Here is a 10,384-nt window from a genome sequence, read left to right on the forward strand (position 1 = left end):
CCTTGATAGTGATTAACTGAAATCTTTGCTTAACTAAAGGTTGAAGATCTATCTATAAGACTGTAAGTGTTAGGATCGATTAAGGGAATTCTTTCTGCAGAAGCATACAAAGATACCCTAGACCACAAAGTGCTTCCAACCTTTTGGAAAAATGTAGGAAAGCCCCTTTTGGGGTCCATAAGAAATAGTTTCCCCGGCTTTGGCACACTGAACTAACCCTTTTGTCAGACAAGAATGTTGTTGGTGGATGATTCTGCAAAAGCCTGAATTTAACAGTTGTGTTGCTTTCAACAATATCTGCCTCTTGCAACAATTTGGTGAAGGTTCGGGGGAAATTTGCCAAAGAAAAAACCCTGTGCAGGTAAGAGTGGTTGAGACACTAGTTTAGGATGCAAAGTCTCACCTTCTGTCCCAGATCTCTGCCTTTAAAGATACAATAATGTGAGAAATCTGCTTTAAAAACATCTAACTGTATCTATGACTACACTTCCTCATTTTGTTGGGCTGTGTACTGTTCTAACTCAAGGTAGTGTGGCCTTTCATTTGGTGGCCCTTTGCTATAATTTGCATAGCAAAGTGTGAGGAGGGAAGTGGATTAAAGAGACTAAACGTAATGTGAACAGGACTTTTAGACACTGGCTTGTTTGTGATCACTTGTGCCTCAGTTACATCAGATATATTTTCATCAGCAGTGATGGTTGTTTAATGGTGTGATCACCACCAGTGAAGCAAATTTTCACCATGCTTTACTCAGACGAGTTTGAGTGTTTATTCGCCCCTGGTTCTCATTCCTCTTTTTAACCTCTCCTCTCTGTAATGCTATGGTGGTGCAGTAAAGTGCATTTCCACTCCAGCTCCAGTCCACAGTCAGTATTACAGTACACAAATGCCCGACATTGACGGTCATCTCCTCCGTTGTTGGGTGTCTCCTCCTCGGCCAGGATTGCTGCTGCAGTCAGGGTGATAAACATGAGTGAAGATGAATCCAGAATCTGATGAGACAATGTGTGTTTATCCCTTCAGAGGATCCGACCAATTTGCTGCACGACTTGGCCTTGAATGTTGTCATTACTGGCTTCGGAAGACCTTGGCTGTCCTGCACTCAACCCTATTGCACAGGATTTGAACGACATGGAACTCCAAATTCGAGCCAGAGCTTGTGGCTGAACATCAGCATCCAACTCCACTAACGTTCATGTGGCTAGATGGGAGAAAAATCCCTGCAGCCGGCTTCCAAAAACCTTGTGAAAAATCTTGTAGATCGGAATCTATTTCACGCTCACAAAATCTGATCTTCAGTGATCACATATGGATGTAATAATTTGAAACGTTTGGCCATGAAGTGAAGTTGTGTATTTCTTGTGTACAGCGCTACATATGATGGGTCTGCATGTGTTTGTGCCATCTGCCTTCGATGAACCGCACATTCCTGATGTTTTTCTCTGTACGTCCAAGAGTCAAATTGTCCTCTGAAGAACCTGCCTGCTGTAATGTGCCTCGTGTCAGCTCTTTCTTTTCTCCCGAGAGAGCGAGGGCGAGACAGCGAGAGAGAGGGGGAGACAGAAAGAGAGAGAGAGAGAGAGAGAGAGAGAGAGAGAGAGAGATCTTAGTTACATCCTGGTAGGACAACCTCACCCAGAGGGCTGGGGAGAAGACGAAAAGGGGAGGGGAGGAGAGGAGAGCAGAAGAAAGGAGAGAGGGGAACACAGCATATTAGGGAATATGAGGAGAGCAGAGTCGAGCTTAGGAGAGGCATCAAGTGACCTCCTCCGTCGCCATTGTTAGAGAACATAAGAGAGAGGCTGGCTAGAGGCCACCAGAGGGGTAGAATACATTAGAAACCAGACAGAAATGGAAAGGAAAAAAGGAGAGACACAGAGGTTGAGAGAGCCCATGCTTTTCATGATGTACTAACATCAATATTTGCTGAACTAATAATGCTTTCAGGCATTCGGAGGGAGCCGTAGAACCGCTGCACAGGTCAAGTGTGACTCTGTCTGCGGAGACACTAAGACACGTCGAGTCTTCAAAGGGAAGAGTTTACAGAGGAAGGAAATGGAAAGTGATGAAGAATAAGGACTGGATTTGGAGGAGGAATGATGAGAACAGGAAGAGGAAGTACAACATGACACAAAAGGAAATGTCTGCAGAGGAAACAGGTGTTGGTATAATGTGATGGAGACGGATCAACATGTGGAGATCTGACCTTGAGGAATGTTGCGTGTAGGAAGTGCTGCCAACAACCTGGAGGTGATAAAATTCTAAGTTGTGGTGATTGTTGGATCTTTTGAATCCCTCAGTCTGGCCATTAACCCTCGATCATCGGCGAGTGAACCCTGAATAACTTTCTGTAACTTAAATTCCTGCAGTGTTGCCAGACCTCTGGTTTGTGAGGAGGTTCAGCCAAAAAGGTCAGAAGAGTGTGGATACAACCAGGCAGGGCTGCAGTTTCCGTAGGTGGGCTCGTTCAAGAACTGAACAAATGGGTTCTACACATTCACTTATAATTATTTTTTAAGATGGTATTTTCAGGACACAGCAACAAATAAAGATTGACAGGAAACAGGGGAGAGAGGAAATAATCTGCCTCAAGAGCCACAGGATGGAATTTAATCTGGGCCACTGGTGCGGACTTGGCCTCCATACACGGGGCGTGTGCTCTACCACGAGAACAACCAAGGCACCTCATTATCCGAATAGTTTTGAAGACATGTAACTCAAGTAACATAAGCACTGACCAATCAAGCAGTTTTCTCGACTAAACCTAACCAAACCGCGAGTGTACAATGAAGGTCCGTCGCGCCTGTCGCTGGTACACTGCAGAGGCCATGTTGTTTTGGGAACGGTGATGTGTGTTGTTTTGATGTGTGATATCATGATGTGTTGTCTCTCGCCTAGACAAGATAGAGTTTTGGCTCAGCCCAGGATCCCAACGAATCTCACTCCGCAGAATTTCCATCCAATGGCAACAATGCAGGAAGGAAGGTCTTGGAAATAGACCGCAACGGTACAAAGAACTTTATTCACCTTTTTAACAGTTGCAACTACAAATTTCCCTGACATTATCCAGAACTTTTAGTTTCCTGAAAGTAACTAGGCCGTGTCTATTGCTTGTTTGCCTAGACATTGATATTCCCCCAACATTAAATGAACTACAACAAACTTTTAAGTGGTTATGAAAGTCTCAATTAAATACAGAAGTCTTTATATGACCAACATAAATATAGTATTACTTACTTTTTGCTTCATAGACATATGTATTTATAATGCATACCAGTTTTGTCCACAGGTGGCGCAAGAATCAGCAAAACCTGAAAGTACCTTGTAGCAGCTTTAATCACGCAGTTGCCAGGCACAAATATGTCAGGCAGTGAACATTTTACTATGTAAATAAACATTCAGCTGTCATGAATGAAACAGACTTGTCCTGTAACACACCTGCAATAGGTGCTTGTATTTTCATTTGCCGTCTCTGAACCTTAAACCATAGCTTGTCTCAGTTATACAGCTCTAAACCGACTTTAACAAAATTGCCATTGGAATTAATCTGGGATTATTGCAGAACAGTATCAAAAAATCTAAATATCTCTCACCAAATTGAAAAAGATAATTAAAACAAAGAACGTTTAAACAACATCTGGGAGTGACCAACTCTTCTCCTCTTTTACAGACCAATGGTTTGAAAACATCCTCAAATCCTGCACCACAATCTGGTTCTAATCTGCCTCCTCCTACACCGAGGACAAACTCCAGCATGGTGGCTGCACTGATGAGTGGGTGAATGGCTGTCAGCTGCCCTCCACGGAGGAGCTGCGTGATGCCAGGGTGACACACACACACAAAAAAAGGGCAAGAAGGATTGCCACCGAGCCTGCACACCCAGGCAACCATCTGCTCTGAAACTCTTCCTGTGGGAGACGGCACCTCCTCTTCACAAGCCCCTATGGAACTGTCTGTACACCTACCACGGTTACTCTTAACATGCTACTTACTGTAAACTAAAGCATCACAGTGACAAAAAGCTTATAGTTATCATGCATTTTGTCCTTTTCAGTTTATGGATTACCAGAAAATTAACCCTCTACACCTGTAACATGGCAGCACTGACTAAATATGGGAAGGTGAATTTCTTGTTGAGTGGTGCCTCTGACAGGCACCGGAAAGAAGGTCTATTAAAAAAATCCCCTCTGGACATGTTTAAAGAAATATTAAAATACTCTGCTTGGAATAATGAATAGTGTCTGATATGATTTTTTACACAAAAAACTTTAATTACAATTTATAAATTCTTAAAATGACATCCTCTCCTCTTCCCTCATTTAAAATATGTGATTATGTGACTATTTTTAATTTTTAAGGCCCCATATTATGCTCATTTTCAGGTTCATCCTTTTATTTTGGGTGTCTACTACGAAATGTCTGCATGCTTCTTCATAATGTCCATTACTGCAGCACCTTCGATCACCTTCTGTCTGAACGCTCCATATTAGTGACTGTCTCTTTAAGGCCCAACCTCCTGAAAAGACGAATTTGATCTGATTGGTCAGCTCTCACAGGTTTGAGCAGGGACTGCCCACCTGTGTATGTGCACTAAGGCTTCAAGTTTAACATCACACTTGCATAAATTGCACCATGGGCCGTGATTGGCCTCCAGGCATGTTGTGATGTCACAAAATCAAAGTGTAATAAAATGCAGTTTTGGTCGGCACAAACACAGCTGGAAATGTCCTGAGACCCCCTCAAAAAATAGCTGGTGGTGTCACAATTACAAGTGCCTCAAAAGACAGACTCAAACTGCAAAAAAATTTGATTACTAACATTATATCTTGGCAACCAGGGCGGAAACACTGCACTTATGTCAGTCTGCACATTTAGAGTCAAACATCTTTGTGAAACAACAATAAGCAACACACATTTATGTGTGGTGGAGGACTTTAGTATATTTTCCACTGGGTTTATTTAAATGCAGTAGCTTTTTCAAGGACTTTTTTTTTTTTACTGAAAATCAACAACTGCACATGGTGACAATTGACTAACCTCTGACAAACAATAATAAGTCTTTATAATAACCTTTATTTCCCCTTGAAATTGTATGTAGTTCTGACCCGGGAAACATCTTAAATTTCCTGAACATGATGGTCTAAATGCTGTTTTAAGGCATCACCAGGAATAAGCTTCTGTGGGGGGAATTAGAGAGAAACATGCACTTGACATAGATAATAATCCAAACAGTCAAACTGAGCCAGCTCTCACACACTTCTTAAAACATCATAAACTGACTTTACTTTCTGAAATTACTATCATCCTCCAGCAGTCGTCTTTTAAACGCTGTTCAACTTCCCCAAACATCATTTGTCACATCTGCGACGTACATACTATTTTGCCCATCACAGCATGGAGCTCCCAGTGTGTTCTTTCATCACACCAGAGGGAGCCCCTGTCACTGCTCCGCCATGTTAAGTCCCTCTGCAGTTTCTCTAATGCCTCATCCCTTATGATGAATTAATGCCGGATGATGATGACGGATATGGCCGCGCCAAGGTAACTGCTATTACGGAGTGGTGATAGAAAGACCGGTCGACCGAGGCTGTTGTTTGTACTGTCTCCCTGGTGTAAAGTGCTGGTGTGGAGCCTGTGTGATAACAAGGGTCATTAGTTAGGGGAAGGTCAGCCATGTTAAGCTTATGCACTTAAACTTGATGAAGACTGATACCCAGCATGAAGAGGCGGCTAATCTGAGACAGCTCGCAAAATGGTTTTAATATAGCTACAGATATTAACACAGCAGTGCATTAAACATGTTTATGTTGTTTTCAACACACTAGTGAAGGTGTATGAGGACATAAGGACGGTTTTAAAGCAACATTTTGTAACTTCTTTACTGTAAAATAACTTCAAATAATTTTAGTGGTACTGTGTCCTGTAATAGGGTGAATGGTGAAAAGGGTTACAGACCTGGGGTGTAGCAGGAGTTGTTAAATGCATGTAAGAACATTTGAAATGTCCTTATATCTTTTTATAGCCACCACAGTTTGTTATAATAAAATGCGAGTCCTTCAATAACGCTAGTGAATGAACTGAGTTGACTGCCAATTACAAACTCTTGACATGAACTCTGATGACCCTGTAACCTCTCCAGGAAGCATGTCTGAAGCACTGCGTTTCATAAACGGAAGCGCTGCTAACGGGTGGCCAATGTGTGAAAATGATTTAAATCAAACTTGAGTATGTGTGTGAGAGTGAGTTGGAAACAGAAAGTATGTGGTGAGCATGTCACCCGCCCAGACGCCAGAGGAGCAGGGCTGACTGCCTGTCGGGCGTCTTATGCAACCTTTAGAAACAGGTTCTGCTTCTCAGAGATGGCGTAATTTGACATGTGAGTGGGTCTGTACATGTTTTCTGTGATCAGTGTTGGGCTAACATGTGTCTTAGCAGTGTTATGGTAATCTTATTACTTTGGTAAGGAAAATACGGGATATGGGATTGCTCTGTTACGTTGTTTGGTATCTTCACAGCAGTTTGGTTGAGGGTCCATATCACTCTGGTCTTTGTGTGCACAGTGGACATCCTGGTCCTGGTCTTGGCTCAGAGGCTGGAGCTGAGAAGAGGCGGTCAGTTGCTACCAAAAGACCAAAAAATGCAACTTCAGGTAACTCCAAAGCAGACATATTGACATTCTGTGTCTTTTGAGCTCTCTTGCAAACATTAGCCACTGGCAGGCAGACATTGATCAATCACCTGGGTGATTCAGATTGAGTCACGTAGCTTTCCCTGTGCTGGAGTTTTACTTTTTCAAGTCTTATCCAGCTGCGGTTGTATCTCCGAAAGATTTTTGTCAACCTTCAGTTGGCCTCCGTTTGCCACAGGTTTTCCTTGGGGGTGAAACCAACATTAAATCTAATACTTTTACTCCACTTGTAACAGACTGTAACAGTGAAGAAAAACAGACAGGGTAGCTGCAGAGCCTGTGGAAATATTGGATTTAAAATATTGGTTTTGCCTTCAGCAAATGTTTTATCATTCTGGACAGAAAGCAGAGTGATATCTAAAAAACTTTTGAGGGCTAATCTGCCTGCTGAAAAACAGGAAGGACTTCCTGAAGCAGTGCTGAGGTCACAAATGAGGCTAGTTCAAGGTGAGGAAATGGGGCTAAGAATGTTGAAGGCACAATATGTAAGAATTAGCATCCTGTTGTGGCAGCAAATCACCAGAATAACTAACTGCTGCTAACTGTCGCTACAGATAGCTAGTTAGCTTAGTTAGCCGTACAGCTAACAGCCCATTCTGCGAGGGGAGTGTTAGTGTTTATACTGCTAGCACTGGCGAGGGTGGGCCAGGCTAGCTGGTTAGCATGCTAACTTCTGTAGATATCTTTACAACCCAATTCATAAAATCAAAACCGGTTTTCTTTTCACGTTCTCAACTAAATTTCTTACATAGTGCAGCTACAAGCTAGCTAGTTGTAGGCTACTTTATTTCTTGGGTCACCTTTACATGTTGTCTTTTGCTGTTAGTTGCCTCTCAGTCTGCTGAAATGATAACTGAAGCCCTTAGGTATTTCGATTGCTTCTGTCTGTGTCTGTTACTCATCGTTAACCTACACAAAACAGGAAATTCAATGGAGTGGATATGTTAAATATAATGTATGATATAAATACACATAACATTTGATGTTTTTACATTATTTAAGGTTTTTTTTTTTTTTTTACCAAACCTAATGTATGATTATGGTATTCCGGAAATTATAAGGTTCAGTATGATTAAACGATTAATTTATTTGATATACCATACTAATAAGTATCACAGTATTGCTTAATTTGTCTGAGTTGTAAGAACCAGAGGTGGCATTAAATGAAAAGCCGTTTGGGAGCCGAAGGAGCCGTGGTTCACTACAAAGCGCCAGAATTCCTATCTCTACTTCTGATGCATTTTCCCCACAGACAGTAAAAGACAATATAATGAAAAAGGTAGAGATGGGATTTAAAAGTAGGTGTTGGAAAAGGGGAAGTAAGGTAAGGAAGTAAAAAAAAAAAACCTTCAACGTGTGAAGCTCAGGGTCGAGCGCTGCAACAGTAAACAACTGTTGCGTGATGTATTTTTTTCCTTTCTTCGCTCTTCGATCATTAAGCTCAGTTGTCAGCTCAAAATCCTCAACGCCTCCATCTCTCCATCTCCTCTCAGCATCTCTCCTGTCTGTCATTTCCTCTTTTTCTGCCTTTGCACCACGTCCCTCAATTATATTTATTCATGCATGCCTTGGTTGTACAGTATGAATATTCTTATTAGACCCTGTTTTGAGACTCATTTCTTTATGTGGCCGTTGAATTTATATTCATGACCATGGATTCGCATTCTGAGGGGCTGCAGTGGTGGAAGAGTCATGTCCCACCACCACACGAGGCTACAGAGGGAATCATATTTGTGTTTGCATCAGCTGGGATGAGCCCGTGTTGCAGGCACAGGATGACACCTTGACTCGGATGAAGAAAAGAAAAAAAAAAAAGGAAAGTTATTGGATCTGTGTGTGACTCGCGGTGGTTTTTTTGATCATCTTGTCTCACATGTGACGCAGATCTAACGCAGGAGAACCGTTTGTTGTCAGGTGATGAATATTGGATGCAGAAGGCGCAGCAGTTGAAGGAGAACAAACCTGTTGCAGCATTTCAAGGAATCCATGCGTTCGTATTGACGTTTCATAGGATGTAATGTATGAATTTAATCAGGGCCTCTTGATACGAGAGGTATGAATACAACGCAGCTGACTGAAAGAGGAGAGAGAAGACAAAAGGCAGGGGAGAAGACAAGAACAGGGAAAAATGAATGTGTTTATTTCGCCAGAGAAATATATTCTTGTCTTTCTCCATAATTGCTTACGCCCCCGACGCTGATTGTATTAACAGAACACCGCAAGCATGATCGTATGTTTTGTCATTCAACATACAAAACTCAGTGTCAGTCATTACGGCGCAACATTAAGTCCTCACACTAAATGCTTTTATTGTGAAATCACCAATTTGAGTGTGTGATGTGTAAAAAACAAAAAAGAAAAGAAAAGAAAAAAACAGAAAAGGGTCATATGTTTTAGAGCAATGAAAAGACACCACCAGCGGAGAGGGAACAAACGAGACAATAACACAGCAGTTGTTCTAATTTTGCAGAAATGAGGGACAAATAGCTGGCGGTGGCAGACAGGGAGCAAAAAGAAAAAGCCATTGTCAACATACATCTGTTCTCTGCTGTTACATTCACTCACTGAAGGCATTTTTTTTCAAAGAAAATAAGAGAGGGAATATTTTTAATTATAGACCACAGGTTGTGAATGGCAAGTGTGAAAATGCTCCGATTCAGACTGACTCTGTAAAGTAACCGCAAACAACATTTTCTGCGATGAAACCAGGCTCAACCAGATGATCTTCATGCTTAGTTCGGCTGTTTTGGTTTTTTGGGTTGTTTTTTTAAAAAATCCTTTTCCTGCTCACAACTCAGTCTGGCAAGTCCTCCGAATTAAACGACAAAAATATTTTGCCCATTTAAAACGACACAAAGAAGCGTTTTCTGATCAGACTGTCAAAAATCACAGTTGGAAAATAAATCTGCTCCACGACGTGGCAACACTAAGGTTTAACTTTACAGCTGGTGTGGATTACATCTGTCTCAAAGTTAGAATGACCTTCATCGTCAGCATGCTGACTTGCATGCTGCAAACGGATGCAGGAAGACACCCTGGTATTTTTAGCTTGCTGCCTTTGACACACAAAGTATTTTTCTGACATATGTTATGGCCACAATAAAACACGCTAGCCGGCTCTACCTTGTCCCCAGCAACATGTAAAGAGGACACCAATCCCAAGAACAACTTTGCAAAAAAGAAAACAGATAATTACCCAAATGACAAAAAAAAAAAATATACGAATCCTGAGGCCAAAAGGAAAAATACATTAAAAAAAGGATTGACACGTGAGCTGAACTAATAAACAAACCTGTGAGAACACGACAACCAGACCTCCAGCCTCAAAAAGAAACAAAACACAGATTGAGGACAAAGACGGAAAGACTCTATAACAGCCAGAACTGTTTGTTTATCTGAGGAAGAGAGAGAGAGAGAGAGCTGCTTCTCCTCAAACCGCCCTTAAATATGTGGCGGGGCTAATTGCCTGATGAGGAGCACCTGAGAGAGGAGAGGGGCGGCACCCAGAGGAGGAGGAAGCACAGGAGGGGAAGGAGGAGATCTGTTTAAAGCTGCATGAAGGCCTTCTTATCCCGATCTGTTCTGCAGCACTTTACAATAATGTTTTGACAGCTGTGAAGTTCTCCTCATGTATATAAACTGTCTTTTTCTGGAAGCAGAGAGCGCACTGCATCATCGCCGACGTCCTTGGCTGCG

The 10,384-nt window shown here is 42.0% G+C and overlaps 3 long non-coding RNA genes across 3 annotated transcripts; 1 reads left to right on the top strand and 2 right to left on the bottom strand.

Moving 5' to 3' along the window:
* Positions 1–229: 229 nt before the first annotated feature.
* Positions 230–4,079, top strand: LOC119030416. Its single transcript, XR_005078264.1, has 3 exons — positions 230–361; positions 2,899–3,007; positions 3,671–4,079. It is a non-coding gene; the product is annotated as an uncharacterized LOC119030416 (long non-coding RNA).
* Positions 4,080–4,959: 880 nt separating this feature from the next.
* Positions 4,960–7,554, bottom strand: LOC119030156. Its single transcript, XR_005078188.1, has 4 exons — positions 7,489–7,554; positions 6,739–6,872; positions 6,456–6,619; positions 4,960–5,632 (listed from the first exon to the last, which is right to left on the bottom strand). It is a non-coding gene; the product is annotated as an uncharacterized LOC119030156 (long non-coding RNA).
* Positions 7,555–8,266: 712 nt separating this feature from the next.
* LOC119030157 lies at positions 8,267–10,138 on the bottom strand. Its single transcript, XR_005078189.1, has 3 exons — positions 9,981–10,138; positions 8,651–8,762; positions 8,267–8,470 (listed from the first exon to the last, which is right to left on the bottom strand). It is a non-coding gene; the product is annotated as an uncharacterized LOC119030157 (long non-coding RNA).
* Between the last annotated feature and the right edge of the window lie 246 nt (positions 10,139–10,384).

Source organism: Acanthopagrus latus, chromosome 12 (assembly GCF_904848185.1).
Source record: "Acanthopagrus latus isolate v.2019 chromosome 12, fAcaLat1.1, whole genome shotgun sequence".
In the NCBI taxonomy this organism is placed as follows: Eukaryota; Metazoa; Chordata; class Actinopteri; order Spariformes; family Sparidae; genus Acanthopagrus; species Acanthopagrus latus.